The following is a 21108-nucleotide window of genomic DNA, read 5'->3' on the forward strand; positions in this document are numbered from 1 at the left end:
AAAGATACAAAAAAAACTCTTTGGCAATATTGGTACTTTTTGATTGTAGCTGGTAGTTAATGTAGAAGTTGAAAATCAAGGAATCAAGTCACCTCTCTGCATGACATCAGGGTGGCAGGAGATCCCAGAATAAGGTCCTGCACAGAAAAGAATCCAAAAGGAATCGTGCATCGGGAAGAAAGAGTCAAAAAAGTGATTGAATGGGGTGGATCCTTCTATCTACCAAGCCCCCTTATGTATGATCTAGGAATAAAATTATATCTAAGGGAAAAAGGTTAACGCCATATTGGATTAGGTACTTTAGGCACCAAACAGTGGAGAAGACACTCTCTGTGATACGTACAGCTATAAGGTAGTCATGCGTACTCTTCCAGGAGAATAGTGTTTCCATCAAATGGCAGACGAAAGAAGAAAAACTCTTTTTTTGACTTCCCGCGTATCTTCGCACTCTTCGACCCGTTTCCTGCACTGCCCGTAATGCCTGCATAGACGTGGCATTCCCCGGGTGGCTGTGACCATGGAGATGCCGACACAGGCCGAGAAGAGCGAGGGGAAGTTTCATACTACATGTGAGGTTCAAAGGAGTGCTTCCTTCCCCTTGGATGGCACCAGGCCTGGGTGAAATTTCAATTAAGCTGAAGTAATCAGAGTCAATTTGGTAATTCTGCATTACTCTTTGACATGGAATTACCGATAATAACGAGATTACACCTGCATGTGTAATTAAGAGTGATTTTGAGGAAAAAATACTACCATGGGAGCACATTTGGATGCTCGCGCTGCTCTGCGCTATTTTCCTTAATGCCTCCTCACATCTATTTTAGAATCAAGGATGGATTTTGTGTGAAGAAACAAGCACTAAACGCTGGAAGTAGGCTTGGGGAAAATCCTATCCCATGTGCACATTTGGCGAGAGTGAGCTGCTGCTTGTGCTGGTATTCACGTTCTGTGCATGTAGCGCTATTTCATGGTGCAAAAGGCATCTTTGCTTCCATTTTTTCGTTTCAGCTTTATTTCGGCAAAACAATACCATAAAAGCATACTGACAAAATTCTTACATTTCTAAAAAAGAACGAAAGCACTTTTGAAAAAGACGATAAAATCAGATCAAGACCAGAACTCCCTCAGGGCCATACAATACAAATAGGCAAGTAGTGGATATGAGTGTTATAAAAATAAACAATTAATTGATAAAAACACTATAAAAATATACAATACACATCATCATACAAATCACCATATAAATATTATAAAATACCTATAAATATAAATCTTTATACAAAAACAGTTAAGATTGCTATCTCACTAATAGTAGCAATAACTATGTACTAGCACAAATAGTGACCATTATAAAAATAGGGTACATGCTTTTTGGAAGAATAATTGCCTCTAGCATATCAAAATGCCTCTAAAAATCTTGGCAATGTGCATACCGTCATCACATGAGGGGTTGTTTAGCTAATTTTTGAGGGGTGATTGACAGTCCCTAGGACCCAACGTATTCTTTCTTCCATGCGTGCCTATATTCATTTAGAAGCCATAAAAGGGTACAAACAGGTGATACAAAAGGCACATTATTCCAACAGCAACTAATATTCACTTAACTACTAGAAAACAAGTTATCTGATGTTGGTCTTAAAGACAATGAATAAGAATCAAGTACAGTATTTCATTTATAAAACCCATAAAATTTACCTCCCGTGCCATCAGGCACTTATTTGCTTAGGTAAGGTGGGAATTTTTAAAATAAGAGTGGATAAGTAACTGGATCCAAGAACTAGTTTCATAGGTGTCAATGACCATTCTAGATAACTTAAGAAACCTCCCAATGACTACGGTCCTTATGCCAGGGGGCAAAAAAAAAATATTATGATTCGAGTACTTCCCAGGCATTGTCGATATCCCCTGGGCTAAATATATCCTTGGCTGAATGTATATCCCAAGGCCATTGGATTACAAAAGGTGGCTCCCAATTATCAGTTTGGGGACCGTGGATTGACTATGGGAGTTATACCTGAGTTAAAGCGCCTATAACCTCAGGCCCGCCTTGTCTCTAATGAATGAGATTGCAAGTAGAAACCGGCTTAGACCAAGAACAACATATGGTATCGTGCTGGATCTCAAGAATCTTGCAGCTTCATTGCAGTTCCTGATTCCAACGTTCCTGCAGATAGGTCGGATCCATTTCCTCCTTGGTTTTTCGGAAGCAATGCAGTTTAAAAGAACATGATCCATTGTTTCTGGAGTCTCCATATTACACAGCTCACAGGTTGCCTCATGACTACTCCCATTCAGGAGGCCCCATTTAAAGGCCTTAACCTGGAGAATCCCATATCGAAGCTTCATATATAAAACTTTTGCTCGTCTAGGTTGGATAGTATCTATCCATTCCTCAGCACTCGGTAATGGTTTGAAATCCAGGAAACTTAAGGTTAGTCTGCCAAGATCCTTGCTATAGAAAGGGCTATTAAGGGTGAAGTCCCAAAATACTTGCTTTAGTCGGATCTTGGATTGAGTTGTGAGTGTATGCGGTTCATCCCAATAGAATTTCAGCCCTAGATTGTAAAAGCATTGCCTGATATAGTGAAGCCACGGGAGGGAGATGGCCTTGTCCAAACCCATGATCTCAGTTAGTGCTTGCCTGTATTGGATCAATTCAGGGGTTGTCAAAAGTCTACACCAGTAAAGCAGGGGCCTCAGGGCTGCCAATTTGCCTATTCGTTTCATGTTAATGTCATAGGCTAAAGGGATCAACGGAGTAGATGGAGGGAGACCCAGTACCCCCCTCATAAAATTATTTTCCTGAGTAACCAATGGGGTTAATTTTGTGAACCCCCAGAGTTCAGCGCCATAAAGAGCAGCGGCCTGTGCTTTGCACCTATAGATCTCAAATACTGGTGACACAATGCTCGTCCTTGAGCATTTGTAATTTTTACTAATTGCCATGGAGCTATGAGTTAAGGAGATAGCAGCTTTATTGATGTGCGGTGCCCATGACAATTTGGCATCAAGCAATATCCCTAGGTAGTTGACATTTTTTACTCTAATCCGAATGTTCCTCTTAAGTGCTTTATGGGGGTTAACAGTCAAGTATTTGGTCTTATTTGTATTTATTTCTAATCCCTTCGAGCTGCAATACTCACTGAATTGATCTAATAGAGATTGCAAGCCTATGGGAGTTTGAGACAATAGGATGGTATCATCTGCAAAAGGGAGGGCGGGGACTGGATCATCGTTCAATCTTAATAAGAACTATAAAGGAGCACAAGGGTAGTAGGGGTGACTCGTGTCGCACTTCTAGGTAATACAACAAAAGTAATTACACAGGTAAGTAAACTAGAGCAAATTCTGGTGCAGCATGGACCCGTGCCTTACTACCCAAACGGCACACAGATGGGTATCAGAGTACCCAAGGATAAAATTAGAACAAATAGGCCACAGCACACAGACTATATTGTCCAATCATATGGTGGGGATGATAGATCCCTGGTAGTGCGTTTGAAGGTTTAGAAGAAGTAAACGGTAAAGAGAAATCTTGAGGCTGAAATAAAGAAAAGTAATGCCTGGTAAGCGTCTGTACGGGAGGCTCCTTAACTGCTTCCCGTGCAGACGCTTACCAGGCATTACTTTTGGCTTATCAGGGCCTCACATACCTGTATCTACCTACGTGATCAACACCCAATCTACCCGTTACTGCTCTTGCAGCCCCCCATTTTTTCCCTTAGTTTTATGATCTCATTAAGGCTTATCAGGGCTTCTCATACTTTTATCAATCTACGAGATCAACCTACGCTATCAACACTCAACCTACCCGTTGCTGCTCGGGCAGTGTCATTACCCTTAGTTACATTTTCCTAACAAGATATTCTTTTCTTTATTTCAGCCTACTTAGCTGATTATTCTCTACTACTCTGGCCGCACGGCCCAGCCTTGATGAAGTCACTTGTGTGACGAAACACGTGTTGGCTGTTTTTTCATGATGACACTTTGATTTCTAACGTCTACAAATAAAGGACACCGTCTACTGACAAGACTCAAGATTTCTCTTTACCGTTTACTTCTTCTAAACCTTCAAACGCACTACCAGGGATCTATCATCCCCACCATATGATTGGACAATATAGTCTGTGTGCTGTGGCCTATTTGTTCATCGTTCAATCTTGGTGAATCATGGTTACTTTGTTTCAAATAATGAACCAGATCATTGATGTATAATGAGAAAAGTGTTGGGGCCAGCACACAGCCCTGTCTCACCCCCCTCTTGATAGGTATTGGGTCTGTCAACTCTCCCTTTGGCCCCCACCGAACTTTTGCAAATGTATTTTCATGTAACCTCTCCAGCTGGCCCAGGAGGTTCCCTGGCATGCCCTGTTTTCCTAGTGCTGCCCATAAGGAGTCCCTTGGCACCAGATCAAAGGCTGCACGCAGATCCACAAACGCGATATAGAGGTGACCTTTCCTTAGTCTAGTATATTTCCACATTATTGTCAATAGCCTAAAGGCCTGGTCGACTGTACTCGTCTGCTGTCTAAAGCCTGCTTGGTATATAGTCATTATTGCTTCCATTTTAGATATGAGGGGATAAGAACTTAGGCCCTCATTATGAACCTGGCGGTCGAGACCGCCATGCCGGTGGCGGCGGAAATTTCCACCACCGGCATAGCGGTCTTGACTGCCACATAATGAAGACAGTGGGGACTGACACAGGCGGCCTTCCACCATCGCCAGGCTACCGCCGTCAGGCAGCCTGACGATGGCAGAATTCTTCATCCGACAGGGCAGCGCTGCCCTGCAGATAAAGAACCCTTGTTCCGCCAGGGAAAGGCTGGCGGAAGGGGTGTTCCGGGGCCCCCCGGGGAGCCCCTGCACAGCCCATGCACTTGGCATGGGCAGTGCAGGCGCCCCCCTGCAGTGCCCCGTCACGCAGGTCACTGCCTGATTTACGGGCAGTGATCTGCGCGACGGGTGCTGCTGCACCCGCCGCACAGCGGCATTGACGACGGCTCCATGAGGTGCCATCGGCAATGTCCCGGCCCAGCAGAATGCTGGGCTGGCTGCCGGAAACACTGTTTCCACCCAGCAACCTAGCAGAATGTTCATAATGCGGCCGGCGGGAGCTGGCGGTCTGTGATAAGACCGCCAGCATGAACACGGCGGGGATTCCCTTAGTGCTAAATGCAGGATTACTCTTCATACGTAATTCCACGTAATCCTGCAGAATTGTTGGGTAATTCAGCGCGATTACACTACACAGAATTATGCGAGTTACACCCACACCTATAACACAAGTCCAAGAGAACACATCGCCTCTGGTGATTCCTGCTCTGAGATACAAAAGCATGTTCGCAGGTAGTTGCGATGTTTAGCCGCGTAGATGAATATTCTCCTATTTGCACTGTGAAGAGTTCCATCTCCTAAGGAAGACCACAGCTCCGGGCGGGCGTTAACAACCAGGTGGAGCTCACATTGTAATGTCTTTCCTTCCATCTAAGGCGTGATGCTGCGATGCAAAGTTGCATCTTTAGACCTGCTGTACTGACTATCTTCCAAGGGACATCTTGTATCGACCTGGGGACTGCACCATTCCTGCTCCTTTTATGGATTAATTCTGGTTTATTGAGCGAATATAGGAAGAAGGACTTAACATTGACATGAATAAACTTCAGAAAGGCCCAAATGCCCATTCAATGTGAGTGATATCCCAGGAAGAGAAACATAATAGTCCATCCCAGGAACAGCTATGTGGGGGAGAGGAGGACTGTGGGGAGAGGGAAGAGGAGGGAGAAAGAGGATCTTACACACCAGGCATCTCCAACCTTTTCTGTAATAAGAGCTACTTATGTCAATGAAAACCATACTCAGCTACTAATATTATTACGGTTGTAATAGTGACTATATCTGAAAAGATTACATTAGTGTCCATCTTATGCAAGTTCATTTTCAGTGATCACCTCAGTGCATCAAGCACATTTGCCAGCAGTAATGTAAAAAGTAGTTTATCAATGTGCAATGCCTCTACATGGGTAATACATACAGCCATAGCTGCAATGCCCCGGCGCCGATAATAATATTTATAACAATTCTCCCCAATGCCTCATGATTAATTACTCACATTTCAGCTTCAAATATTTTTTCAAATTCAACAATTTTTTCTCCAAACATCAGGTTATGAGTTCTGAAAATGCACAAATTTTTGCGTTGAATATCTATTTTTCAATTTTTGGAACACGTATATTAATTCAACCAAACATAAGCTTTTGATTTAGTAAGCCGGGCTGCACACAGGAGAGCTACTTCCAGATAGGCGGAGACCTACCAGTGGCTCATGAGCCTTTTGTCGGAAAAGCCTGTTATAGACACTAACAGCCAGAAAGCAATTACTGAAGCAACGTCGATCTCTACTACCCAAATAACAACTCACACCAGGACTCAAGGAGCTGGACAATCTCCAACAGTATCCTCTTTAACCCGGACAAGATCCTTCTCTGCAGTTCTCGTCTAGGACCTCTCGTACAACACGGGCGACCCTTACTATCTGCTCTGGGGACTCTAATTCAATTAGGATCCTGCTAGTTCCCAGAACCTTTTTGCTAGGGCCTCTTTTAGGGATACAGACAAGTTCTCGACCTCTACAGAGACCGCGCCACGGAGTATCAGAATATTGGATCTTAGAAAGTGGAGGGAAGGAGCTTAGATATCCTCCTCCTCTTGCACTGAGGAAATCTGAGGTCTCAAGTTGTACGCATCCTGTTGCAGTGTCCATGTGTTCAATGTTCTTGCCCATGGGCATCGCAGCAGAGATGGCACCACCTTGGACATGCCCATGGCACGTCTTCTCTGAGTTGCAGAACTTGGGTTATCGATGGTCTATCATCTAAACCAACGTGTTTAGAGGAACTCGTGTGGTCGATGTTGCTCATCGTGGTATCTTAAGAGTTCCACTGTAGCCAGGGTCATGATGGCTTCCTGGGGGTCTGAACCTCCTCCAATGACCTCAGGCGAGTGACCTGACTTGAGCGGTCTGGGCAGAAGAATTCTGGGCTATTTTTGGGACTCTTGTTTTTGTGCTGCTTTGGTGTCCTGGTTCAGTGGCCCATCACAATGATTTTGTGACCCCTCCGGGCTGGTCATGCACCGGGGGTGAGGGTATCACACAGAGGGGACTTCACCACTGAACTGCAATATATTTAATGCACTTTTTTGTGGAGCGGTGATCTCAGACCTTTGTCAATATGTTGTGTTTATATTAGCGCTCTGAAGCGGCCTCCTGGCTGTGTGAGCACTTCAATGAAGTTTGCGAAGCATTTAAGGCTCTGGGTAATGAAGGGGCTGAGATTAAAAGGCTCTGTTTATATTCCTCGGGTGCGGCGCGAACGTGCCGGTTAAAAAGGATTGCTTTTTAAGTGGCACATATATTTTTATCTAAATTGGACTCTGCCTAATAGATGTAATCACTTTCATTGGTAGTTGTCAGCTGTGACCAATTTGAGACGTTCAGCTCGTAAACCCAGGTGGTATAAAAGGATGCTGTTTGAAAGGCTGCGGTTTGCTTGGTGAACGCTCAGTCTTTCGAAGGCTCACATATGAATGAAGGTAAATTGTGGCTTGATGTAAGAAGGGGATGTATAAGATTTGTGAGGTTTGGTATTGTTTTGAGAAGTTGTTGGATGTTGATATAAAGAAGGATATATAGTTACAATGTGAGGGCTTACTTGTTTGCAAAAGGGGAGTAATATGGAGAGGCTTGCTGCCTTGTAGTGTAATAGAAGATGTCGTGATTGATAACTTAGCAATATGGGAAGTGTAGAAATGGGATGTTTGGTAATTGCATTGTAAGTTTTTAGTGATTGTTATAGGAAATATAGAAAGAGGATATTATATGAATATTTATTGAGTGTTATTATTAAGTAATGGAAAGAGCGGATATTATATTATTGTTTTAGTGATTGATATGGGTATTTATTGAGTGGTATGTGATAATGTGTTGTGTTTGGCAATTTTTTTTTTTTTTTTTTTAAAGAATGCATTGGAATTGACGGGTGACTTGGTATATGAGGAGGATTGACATTTTAAAATCAGGTGAGTAGGTATTTTTTTTGTTGGTTTCTCCATTGTAAGGGTTTGAATATGATAGATTGGGTTGTTTTTTGTGATGGTAAATATTGTAATGTGGTTTATTGTTTTAGACCTGATCTCCTCATAAATAGACAAGTAAAAGAAGTGAAGAAGTCAAAGGATATATGTATGGTAAGTTTTGATTAATTTTGTTAGACAACATAGGTGTTTAGGGTATAAGTGATGGTTTTTGATTGAGTTGTGGTGTTTTAGGGACTCCCATCGTATTAGTCCTGAAGAAGACCCATTGTGGAGCTGGGATTTGGCCCAACATATAGAGGGGTCGAAACGTCAACGGATATATCATAGTCTGGATTGGTTTCTGCATAAGATCTTTGGAGGATTGAAGGCATTGATTTAGACTTTCTGAGGATTTGGAATGGAGTTAATGCAGCAAACAAAAAAGAACCAACCGACTGTTTTTAATGTTTTTTGTATAAGTTGTTGATTCATTGGAATATGTATTATTCTCCTTTCTATCAATCACGAGCACTTTTTCTCACACTATCTGTCCCTGGGTGTGTTGTTTTATCAGATGGGCTGTCCATTTAGGATGAATATATTAAATTGATATTTATGTATAAGTAAATAAATGAATATATATATTTATTTATATGAGTAAATAGCTTTTTTGCTCTCACCTATGTTTTATGATGTATAAATAATTTGTTGGTTCCTCCCCGTTAGGGCATTGTTGTATGTAATGGTATCCTGGCTGTGTGAGGCTATACCAAGACAACACACACTGGTACAGCAAACGTGGAATCAACATTTATAATGTATGTTACCTAACCTAAGTCAAAGGCATTTTTCGCCCTATTAAAAGGCAGCTGCCCTTATGACAACACTTTAAAACAGAGGCAAAGTAAGTTTGGTTGGAAATTAGAAACTGGAGGGTTGTGAATGAGTCCACGGTCCTGCGTTGAGTGTGATAATTCTTGATACTGGGGTCGTGAACCCCCCGCTGTAGCAGCTACAGCGGGACTGGACGTCTTGATGGGCCTCTGCTGTCTGTAGCTCAGCAGACCAAAGCCCATAATTAACGTGAGAGGGTGGGTGGTGAGTGAAAAGATGTATGTATGGATGGATAAGTGAAAGAATGAATGTAAGGATAGATGAGTGAAAGAATGGATGGATGGATGAGTAAAAGTGTAAATGAATGGATTCATGGATAGATGAATGAGTGAAAGAATGGACAGATGAATAAAAGGAAGAGTTGATGAATGCATGGATGAAAGGGTGGGTGGAAGGATGGATGGGAAAGGATGGATGGATAAGTGAAAGATAGGCTGGATGGATCGATGAGTAAAAGGATGGATGGATGAGTGAAAGAACGGCAGGATAGAGTGTGGGTGGATGGATGGAAGGAGTAAAATGGTGGATGGATGAATAGATGAGTAAGTGAAATGATGATGGATCAGTGGAAGGGTAAATAGACGAATGGGTTAGCAGACGGATGGGTGGATGGACGAATGAAATGATGGATGTCTGAGTGAAAGGGATGACAGATGAATAAGTGAAAGGGAGCATGGAAAGATGGATGGAGTGACAGGGTGGATGGATGGAGAAAAGGGTGTATGGATAGATGAGTGAAAGAATGAATGGGTGGATGATTGAAAGTATGAATGATGAATGAATGGAAAAAAGGGTGGACGGAGGGATGGGTGAGTGGATGGATGGGTCTGGAGATGGATGTATAGGTTTGGATATGAATGGGCGGAATGGAAGGATGGAATGGACGAAGTCAGAAGGATAGATGAAAGAATGAATGGATGAAAGAATATAAAGATGAAATGGTGGATATCAGTAGCTGGATGAAAGGATGAATAGATAGATGCTTGGTTGGAAGAGACAAAAGAGCTCTGCTGGAGAGGCTTGCCTGCTTGGTGCCATAAGAGTTTTGGTTCAAAGTGGGGGGTATTTAAACTTTCTGGCTCCTCCCTTGATTCTAGATGTGGGCGGTCTGAGAAGTGCCAAGGGTGACGTCACAAGTCTGGCTCGACCCGAAGTCCACACTGACTCTCGGGTCAGAAACGAACCGAGCTTTGGATGGCGACCAGCCCCTTCTCTGCCGCATGGAGGAGGGCGGAAAGAGAAAGCGGGCCTCTCTTAAAAACAGAAAAGCCATATTACAAATGAATACAGGTTATTTCATATTCTATTTAACTATCACGTCCCGGCCCTTGCAGACTCTCAAAACCTACACAAATTTACGGTATATTTCTTTGGAAAGGTGTCGCTCACTTTAGGCTGAGTTCGGCAGAAAGTCCCGCCCCCTCCAAGGACACGCCCCCTCTCATGCAGTGGAAAAGTTTCCCAAGGTGTCAGGTTCGCTGTGATAAGATAAGGCAAGGCTGGGCCAGTGAGACTTACCCAACCCTTAAAGAAGCGAGAAACTCCACTTGTCACATTGTCAGTGGCGCCTGAAAACAAAGGCTCCCACAGCAACTTTCAAAATTCCCTGTGGTGTGTTGAAATGTACAAATGTACGTCTGGAAGCAGAAAGGGGCTTTCCAAGAGTCCTCTAGAGTTGTGAAATGCTGGCCTCAGTAGTTTTAATGGTCACTATGCACTGTCATTCAAAGGGAACTCAGTTCATATATAGAAAATAACATTTTGTGTGTTGTCAAGCACTCCAGCCTTTGCGTAAGTGCCAGGGAGGGCTCGAAGAGTAGATCCATCTCACGTGACACCTCAGCCAGCCCGGGCAAAGCAGCACTTAGCATTCTGGCACTAGTGGGGTTGATTTAATCATAAGTATTGGACTGACTGCCCCAACATGCGAAGTATCTTTTGTTAGATTAAAAATAAATATGTAGATGTTCAAAAATATTTGTTTTAATGTTTAAGCGGCTCGTCATATATGTTTGCATGACGTATGTTTAGCATAACTTCTAATGTCTCATTTTTGTGATCTAGATCAGTGGTTCCCAACCTGTGGTCCGGGGACCTCTGGGGGTCCGTGAAGCCTCCTCAGGGGGTCCAGTACTGATAAAGTGGGGGTCCACAGATGTCAAAAGGTTGGGAACCACTGATCTACAAAATATTTTGTTCTAGAATCCCCATGGCACGTCTTATGATGGCCGGGCCTCTGGTTTGTTTCTCCGCTGGCTCGGCTGTTCCATGAATTCTCTGGCTTGCCCACCTCCGGATAATGCTTTGGTGTTAGCTCTGATATGTGGGGTATTATTTGTAATTCATGTGTACCTCAACCACCGCCTCTCCTACGTACCCAACAGACGTCTCCGTTCCTCCCTGCTCGCCCTTGCAGCCGTAACCAAGATCTTTCTACTGCTGTCCGGCCCGGACATGGAACGCACTTCCCCACAAGCGCAGGCAGACCGCGTCACCCAAGCAGTTCAGGAAGGACCTCAAGACCGGGCTCTTCGACTGAGCATAGGATATAATGGACTCGTAATACGGCTGGTGGTATATCCGTCACTTTACCGTCACTTTTGGGACGGATTAACACCTCCTCCAAAGTTGTAATAACCCCCATAGTGCCTTGATACCCTATGGGTGATTAGCCCCGCTCTACAAATCCTTGATTGATTAATTGCAGCCTTATGTGTGTTTCTGTCTTCATTCCTCTCTCCTCCCAGAATCCTTTAGGTATGCTAATCACACACCGCTAAGGTTCCCCTATCTTATACAGCTGTCCCGCCCAATGTCTTCTGCTCCCTGTGCTTTCTCCCCCAGCCAGGTCCAGCCAGGATCAACAATGTGAAATGTCGGGGCGTGGCCAAGATGGCGACAGAGCTGGATGCATTGTGAGCGAGCTCCGAGCCGGCCTGCAAAAAATCATGCATTCATACTGGTCATCTCCATGCTAACTGACCAATACTGAATGTCTGGGCTGCCTGCTAACTGGGGTGGCCCTACTGAGTCACAGGAGACCCTCTCTGCCACCCACTGAAGCTGGGAGCCCGTGTGGCTGGAAATCGGCGCAAGGCTTAGGGGGCCTACCCGCGAGACCAGTGCTCCTTTCGAAGCAGATGCGGAGGTGCGGATGGCAGAGCTGTGCTTAACATTCATCACCCCCCTCGGGAGCCCCGCAGGGGAGGGGCAGGACGAGGCGAGCGCCCAATCCCTGAAGTCGCCGATCACAGTCTGCGGCTTCCTGCACTGTGCCCCAATCCCGGCCCAGGGCCTGGCACGCTGTTCTGAAGGCAGAGGGTGCATACCTGGGTCAACATAGGCCTGATGCAGCATGATTTTTGAGGCCATGGTGAGGTTGGAAGGGACACTGCAGCATTTGCCACCCCACTCCCACACAGTTCACCCCAAAGATGTGCTGCAGAGACTGGAAGATGCCAAAAACGGTGTTCAGGGGAACAATTTAAGTTTCTTAGGGTTCCTCCCTAAAGGGGTCGAGGGCCCTTACACCAGGCAGTTCCTGGACGATGGCCACCCTCTATCCTCACATTATTCCCCTGCTTGGTTATGGAAAGGGTGCATCGTACATTGGGGGAAAACCCCCTCCTGAGCCCCCCTCCAGGACTGTGATTGCATGATTCCTGAACATTTGAGATAGAGACATGATCCTTACAGAGAGACAAACTTGTTTGTTTTCTAACACAGAGTCACTGTTAACAGGGACAGTTGGCTCTGCTCTTGTTTGTGAAGTTTGTGGGACTGAGTTAGTGAGAGGGGGTGGTGGGTTACAGACCTCTCAGTCTCCCCTGTCGAGTAGTTTACGTTTAGTTAAGATGGGTTTTACTCGCAGAGGTCTTTGTGGGGTGGGAAGGGGGTGGAACGGGTGATTAGTTTGGGGTTTTGTGGTTGTGAAGTTCAGTGGGTACAGACACTGTTATGCCAACTAATGCTTAAGCAGGTCCTGGACACCCCCATCATTGAGGGAGGGAAATCACAGACACATTGGTTGCCTCCCGGCCCTGGCTGGGGACACATACATCGCTTTAATCCTCAGCCACTGAATAGACAGCCACCCTGCTCATGGTGCTTCCTGTCCTCACTTCAATATAGGAGTACCCCACTGACAGACGATAGGATGATCGAAGTCCTTTCCTGGAACGTGAATGGCCTACGAGACAAGGTCAAGAAGGGATTAGTGGCCCAATATATTAAACAAATTCAACCATCTGTGGGATTCTTGCAAGAAACCCATCTTAAGGGGACACAGTGTAGATTTTTGGGGAGGGGAGCCTATATAACACTTTCACACTGAGAATACACATCCGGGTCTAGGAGAGTGGCTATTCATATCAGAAAGAACCTTCCCTTTACAATCATGAAACAATGGATAGATCCACTAGGAAGATATGTTGCAGTAAAGGGACTTTGGAGACAGACAGATGTTACTTTGATTAGTGTATAGGCACCCCCCAGCTACAGGCCCCTACCCTGGAGAAATTGGCTAGTATTCTCTTAGAAGCAGAGTCCTCGTGCCATGAGGTGGGTGGAAATTTCAATGATACCTGAACAAGACAGGGCAAGCCCTGTGGGTTCTACTACACACCCTGCCCAGCTTGCATGCTTTACGAATGCCTTAGGCCTTTCAGGTCTTTGGAGACAGGCTCACCCCCATGAAAAGAGTTACTCTTACTTCTCTGGGGCCAACAGAGTTTTTTCTGTTTACATTATATCATTGTCGTGGCAGTGGAAGTTAATATAATGCAGCAGACTGACTAACTTTCCAGAGGCCTCTGGAATCATTCACCCTGTTAGTGAGATTGGGCAGAGGGGCTAGGGATGGGACAGGCTGGAAATTGAACACCTGGGACCTACGAGATCGAGATGTATTGGTCGGACTCAGGGTAGTCACTGAGCTCTACTTTAAGGAAAATTAGAATTCAGTTGCATCTAATATAGTGCTATGGGAAGCCTACAAGACAGTCCTTCGAGGCAGGGCCCAAACTCTGATTGCACAGAAAAGAAAGGGGACATTCAGGGCCTTATTATGAGTTTGGCGGGTGGCGGGGGCTGCCCGCCTAACTCTTTGGGCCGGAAGACCGCCACTCCGGTTTTTCACCCGCTGGCCCTATTACGAGTTTCCCGCTGGCCCAGTGGGAAACTCACCACAACAGTGACACTGGCTCGTAATTGAGCCGGTGACTATGTTGTGGTGCGTCGGGTGCAACAGCACCTGTCGTACTTTTTACTGCCTGTAATTCAGGCAGTGAAAAGCATGACACAAGTGCATGGACAGTGCAGGGGCCCCCATTACCCCAGTACCCCGTCTATGCCAACCTTTGCATGGCGGTGGAACCGCCATGCAAAAGCTGGCGGATACAGGGGTCATAATCCCTAAAAGTGGCGGTGCCGGTGGTCCGAGTGTGGTGCTTTTGCCACGGTTGTAATGTGGAGGTTGGACCTCCACTTTGGCGGCAGTCCGACCCTACCGCGACCGCGAGTGTGGCGGTCTAGAGACCGCCACACTGGTAATGAGGGCCTCAATTCTGTAGAACGACTGGAGGGTCAATTGCTGGAGCTTGAGAAAACTTTGGGACCAGAGTCTGACCTCCTGTCCTTCGATGACTAGCACTGCTGAGGGAAGAGTATCAAACCCTGGCACAAGAAAGTGCCAAAAATCAAATGCTACCTTACACAGGCTGTATGATGTGGATGACAAAGCCTGAAAGCTTCTGGCCTGGCTGGGAAGGAAGGAAGTAGAAGCTATGTGGATTCACCGGATAGTTGTCCCAGAAGGAGAGGTTGCGAACTCTGATGAACTTTCGCTCGCTAGTATGAGGACCTCTATAGAGCTAGCCCACTGCAGGCACAGCCCACGATAGCATCTTTTCTAGACTCGGTCATGACTCCTGTACTAGATGAGGAAGCTTGAGAAACACTTGAGACTAAGATTATATGGGCAGAAGTCTGAGCCGTCACAGCGAAGCTCAACTCCAAAAAGACCCGGGTCCCAATTGAATCCCTGTGGAATTCTGCAAGCAATACACAGATCTGCTAGGACCCCAGCTTTTCGGAGGCTGACCAGCAGGGGATTCTCCCCCGGACCTTAGGAGGGCAATTATAGTAGAGATACACAAAGACGGTAAACCCCACTGTGGTTCATATCGTCTGATCTCCCCGCTCAATACAGAGGTGAACATACTGCCACTATCATAGCCACTAAACTTATACAAGCTATTGCACCACTGATGCACCGCGACCAGTCAGGCTTTATGCCCGGTAGGTCCACACGATATAATCTTAGATGCTTGCATAACAAGTTAAATGAAATAAAAAATTTAACCATACGCCTTTTTTAGTTTTAGACGCTGCAAAGGCATTTGATGCTGTGCACTGGCCCTTCCTTGAACATACAGTGGTGAAATTTGAGTTTGGTCCGCGCTATAGGAAATTAGTTAAACTCTTGTACCAGGCACCAGTAGCCTCCATCAGAGTGAATGGGGTGATATCCTCAGAGTTTCCTATAAGTAGGGGTGCGAGGCAGAGTTCCCCTTCCCCTATTTGCCCTCACTATAGAATCAGTGGCATGTAGGGTCCGTGAACACCCCGATATCCAGGGTTTAATTTCTCAGGTGGGACCCCATTTCAGGAGATCTTGCTTTATGTGGACAACATCCTTCTTTAAATTACAATGCTCATCCTGCACCCCCTCTGCTTTTCCTTCTGTTTGAAGATTATGGGAGCTATTCAGGCTACTACATTAATTGGGACAGGTCGGTGCGTAACTTCCGCAGAGTGAGATCGAGATACCTCCGCTCCCCCATCGTCTGCCACACGCCACCCTTGGATTTAAATACCTAGGCATATTTATGACACTACGAAAGGAGATATACTTTGAAAATAATGTCGGGAAAGTGATACGAACCTGCCGGGAGGACATGGAGAGGGGGCAGGGACTGTCCCTCACACTGCTAGGGAGAGCAGCCATGTTTGAGATGGTGTTGTTACCCAAGTTACTTTATGCCCTACAGAATACGTATTATCCGACCCCCCTGGAGACCTTCACCACAATAGAGGGAGATATGCGAACCCTATCATGGGATGGCAAGCACCCCAAAATAGCCCTAAAAAATCTACATTCAAATCAATATAATGTTGGAACAGCTCAGCCAGATGTGCGCGCTTGTTATTGGGCGTCCCACCTCATTACTGTCAACAACTGTTTTTTACCTCCCTGGACACTCAACATTCAGACTGAAATGGTCACAAGGGGACTCAAGGTCCTGTCTACATTATCTATATGGAGGTCGGGGGAATCAAATTCTCCTTCCAGCAACTTGGGTAGCGATAGCGGCCTGAGACAGAGCTCTGAAATCCATCGGGTGGTATGGCAAACCCACAAAGTAAATGGCATTGTGGGAGGGACGCTGGCTTCCCAAACTATGAAAGCTGAGGGGATTTGGGGCTTGGGATCTGAAAGTGATCTCCAAAGCTGTTATTCTCGCTTTGGCGAGAGTACGTAATGCAAGGGCGTGGGTTAGACAATGAGATTCAGGTGGTGTGAACCTCAAATTCCCCAACTATGAAAGCAGTGAGCTGCAGGGTGGAGGGGTGAGATGACCAAGGTTCGATATTTGGACAAAATATTGGAAACACAGATATCGTGGGTCAAAAATATCGAGGAAAATCATATCATGAGTTCATTTTCTATGGGTAAATAAAGTTTTACTATATAAAACTCCATATATATGTGCTTTGACGATATATATATATATCTTCAAGGTACATAGATGTGGAGTTAAGAACAGTAAATCTATACTTACCTATGTGCACTTATATTCTCGATATTTTTGTCCTCGATATTTTTGACGCGATATTCTGTCCACACAATATTTGTGTTTCCGATATTCTGTCGCTGATCCCCAAGGTTCAGGATGAACGGTTTCCATGAGAAGCAGGGTCAGTACTGATTTGCATTAGGTGGGTCTCTTCTCGAGTGGCACAATGGGTAAAAAACGATGGGTTGGAACAGTACCCCCGAGCGATTGCCACTGGTTATACTATTTGCAAGCATTTACCCCAATAACTTTTCAGTGTTTGATTGACAGTCCTATGCCTGGAAAGTTCAGACTGGAAGGGCTTTCCAAGCCTACTACTGCCAATGTTTGTGAATTCCAAAAAGTATTACATTTGCACCCATTCAACTGGTACCTGTCTCTGTGCAGATGTAATACTGTTTTGGTAAACCAGTCACTATATATATATTTCAGATCCAAAAAATAAACAAGGTAAAACCTCTTAGTGCGATGAGAACGATGAGAGAAACTGACACAGACAGAGCAGACTTGACTCCAGGCCACCAGAATGAACTACCAAACCAAGAATGCATTTGAGGGGTGTAACACCCAAAACACTCCCCTGAAGCTACGCTGCTGGCTGTCCCACCTGGGCCTGGTTGTTCTTTCTGGAAACTCACGACTATGGTAAAGTGCAACACAACGGCCTGTAGTCTACGCCCTGGGATCACCTATTTTGAATGTATTGTCACTGCACGCACTCTCTGCTGCAAGGGTTTTTATTAGTAACATTGTCAAACTGGTGCACGTGCTGCATGTTTCTAGTCCTCACCTTTTCCACATCATATTAGCAAGTGACTGATGGCCCCATGTACTAAGCCCAATTCACAAATAGAAAAGGGTGTCAGAGTTGAGCCATGGGTCTGGCTTGGCTCCAAGAGTCCGTCCACGAGCCGAGCCTTGAATGCACTTGGCATGTGTATCATGCAACAAACATAGGGGGTGATTCTGACTATGTACGCCGCCAAATGACCGCACCGCGGTCAAAAGACCGCGGCGGCCATTCAGACATTTCCTCTGGCCCGGCGGGCGCTCTCCAAAAGAGCGCCCGCTGGCCCAGAGGAAATGCCCCTGCAACGAGGACGCCGGCTCAGAATTGAGCCGGCGTAGTTGCAGGGGTGCGACGGGTGCAGTTGCACCCGTCGCGTATTTCAATGTCTGCAAGGCAGACACTGAAATACTTTGCGGGCCCTCTTACGGGGGCCCCTGCCGTCCCCATGCCATTGGCATGGGCACGGCAGGGGCCCCCAGGGGCCCCGCGGCACCCCCTACCGCCATCCTGTTCATGGCGGGTTTCCTGCCATGAACAGGATGGCGGTAGGGGCTGTCAGAATCCTCATGGCGGCGGAGCGCGCTCCGCCGCCATGAAGGATTCCCCCGAGCAGCGGTAAGTCGGCGGGAGCCCGCCGACTTGCCGCTTCTGACCGCGGCTGAACCGCCGCAGTCAGAATGCTCGTGGGAGCACCGCCAGCCTGTTGGCGGTGCTCCCGTGGCCAGGGCCACCGGCCGCCAGGGTCAGAATGACCCCCATAATGTGCAAATAGGATACATTTTTTTCAAATTCCAAAAACTGTATATTTTTTTTAGCATGCAGAAGCCTTTCACCTTAGTACATCAGATTATATCACTGCTTAGACAGACATTTATTAAAAGTGCTCCCCAGAAACAAAGAAGCACCACTGCACCATTGAACTGTGCCCCCCGAAACAAAGAGCCGCTGCACCCTTGTGCAGTGTCCCCACAGGAAACATAAAGCACTGCAGCACCCTTGAACTGTGCCCCCATAACAAAGATGCAATGCTGAACCCTTAAACACTGCCCCTCAGAAACAAAGGCACGCTGCTGCACCCTTGAAATGTGCACCCCAGAAACAAGGACACACCACTGCACCCTTGAACTGTGCCCCCACAAACAAGCGCAACTGCACTCTTGAACTGTAACCCCCAAACAAAGAAGAGCCGCTGCACCCTTGTAGAGAGTCTCCCCAGGAAACAAAGAAGCACTGCTGCACCTTTGAACAGTGGCCCCCAAGAAACAAAGATGAAACACTGCCAGTGCTTAATTTGTGCTTGTTGTAACCGGTGCTAAGCACCGGCACTTATTTTTGAGGGCCGGGGCTTATTTTTCTGCCTCAAGCATTTACTGCGAGCAAAAGACACATATGGGACAGACGGAGGAAGAGAAACACGGAAAAGCTTCACAAAGGGAGAAAGCACAGAGCTGCAAGAGTGAGCTGAAGGGGCTGAGAGTGGCTGTAAATGGACTGAAAAGGCCCGAGATGGCTTCAGGATTACGCTGCCTCAGTATTCCGTGTTCAAACATTTTATTGCAGCAGCGCCATGTTTAAGAGGTGGGCTTTGAGCACCGGTACGTTTTTATTTACAAATTAAGCACTGAACACTGCACCCTTAAACACTGCCTCTCTGAAACAAAGGCACGCTGCTGCACCCTTGAAATGTGCCCCCCAGAAACAAAGACACCTCTGCATCCTTGAACTGTGCCCCCACAAACAAATAAGCGCCACTGCACCCTAAAACAGTGCCCCCCAAAAAACAAAGATGCAATGCTGCACCCTTAAACATTGCCCCAGAAACACAGGCACGCTGTTGCATCCTGGAACACTGCACCCCCAGAAACAAAGAAACACTGCTGCGCCCTTGAACAATACCCCCCAGAAACAAAGACACGTTGCTGCACCCTTGCCCCCCCAGAAACAAAGGTATACTGCTGCACCCTTGAACAATGCCCCCCAGAAACAAAGATGCACCCTGCACCCTCAAGGAGTCCTCTCCAGGACCAAAGAAGCACAGCTGCACTCCTAACAGTGCCCATCCTGAAACAAAGAAGCACCACTGCACCCTTCAACTGTGCCCCCCCCCACAGAAACAAAGACACATCACTGCACTCTTGCCTTGAACACTGCACCCCCAGAATGAAGGACAGCTACACCCTCGAACAATGGCCCAGCCCAGAAAGAGTTAAGCAGACCTCTTCATGGTGGAATCTATTCGAGCATTTCTTTAATCTCAAAACTTTTTAGCATCCACAGACCAAAGCAGTCTCTTCTCCTTAGAGGATAGACCTGTAAAAAGCAGCAATATTTGGGGGTTAGTGGCCCCAGAGCCCCCTTGGGCATCGGTGCTACTCTGCCAGTCAAATTATTACTAGGTACACCTCTGCATTTAACAAAACCTGCACGATAGTTTTACTTCGACATTTCAATATGAAGGAACAAGTAACCTGAAACAATGAGCTAGATTTATCAAAGGATTGTGTTGCCCTTGTGTCGTGCAAAGTGACGCCATAGCAATCTTTAAACCAGACTTACCAAGCAACGCAAAGCCACCTTGCGTGGCCCTATGTGGCGTGGTATATCTGGAGTAACGCACGGCACTGCCTTGCATTCCTCTGCACCCGAAGGCGTTGCGTAGGTGGAGCGTGGGCGTTCCCACACACCCACGCATGATCTTTGGCATATTCCCAGATTTAGTAAGCAATGCAAAGCCACCTTGCGTGGCCCTATGTGGCTTGGTATATCTGGAGTAACGCAAGGCAGCGCAAGGCATTGCCTTGCATTCCTCTGCACCCGAAGGCGTTGTGTAGGTGGAGCGTGGGTGTTCCCACACACCCACGCATGATCTTTGGCATATTCCCAGATTTACGAAGCAACGCAAAGCCACCTTGCGTGGCCCTATGTGGCGTGGTATATCTGGAGTAACGCACGGCACTGCCTTGCATTCCTCTGCACCCGAAGGCGTTGCGTATGTGAAGCGTGGGTGTTCCCACACACCCACGCATGATCTTTGGCATATTCCCAGATTTAGTAAGCAATGCAAAGCCACCTTGCGTGGCCCTATGTGGCTTGGTATATCTGGAGTAACGCAAGGCAGCGCAAGGCATTGCCTTGCATTCCTCTGCACCCAAAGGCGTTTTATAGGTGGAGCGTGGGTGTTCCCACACACCCACGCATGATCTTTGGCATAGTCCCAGATTTACCAAGACCACTAAACCTGGGAATGTGTCAAAATAGTATGCCTTCCCGATAGAGGTTCAAGAACGTGAAATATATTTATTTCCCCTTGTTTATTCCTCTTTCTAAGTGTGCTGCATTCTCAAGAAAAAGCCAGCTGAACATGTACAACTGGTCAAATGAACAAGTCATAATTTCGTGGTCTGAAAACAATTGTAAAAGGCTCTAAAAGAGTATTTTGAAACTGTATGTGTGATATTTGTTGCATGTATTAAAAATGGAGATTGGACCCTA

At 46.2% G+C, this 21108-nt stretch overlaps 1 protein-coding gene and 1 long non-coding RNA gene across 2 annotated transcripts in view; one reads left to right on the top strand and one right to left on the bottom strand.

Annotated features, from left to right (window-relative positions):
• The window catches only part of SLC15A3 (solute carrier family 15 member 3), a 115038-nt gene that overhangs the window by 87726 nt on the left and 6204 nt on the right, over positions 1–21108 (bottom strand). The window lies entirely within an intron of this gene.
• Positions 7561–8247, top strand: LOC138293709 (uncharacterized). The gene is made up of 3 exons (XR_011203083.1): positions 7561–7593; positions 8021–8079; positions 8187–8247. It is a non-coding gene; the product is annotated as an uncharacterized lncRNA (long non-coding RNA).

The sequence above is a fragment of the Pleurodeles waltl genome, chromosome 4_2 (assembly GCF_031143425.1).
Source record: "Pleurodeles waltl isolate 20211129_DDA chromosome 4_2, aPleWal1.hap1.20221129, whole genome shotgun sequence".
NCBI lineage: Eukaryota > Metazoa > Chordata > Amphibia > Caudata > Salamandridae > Pleurodeles > Pleurodeles waltl.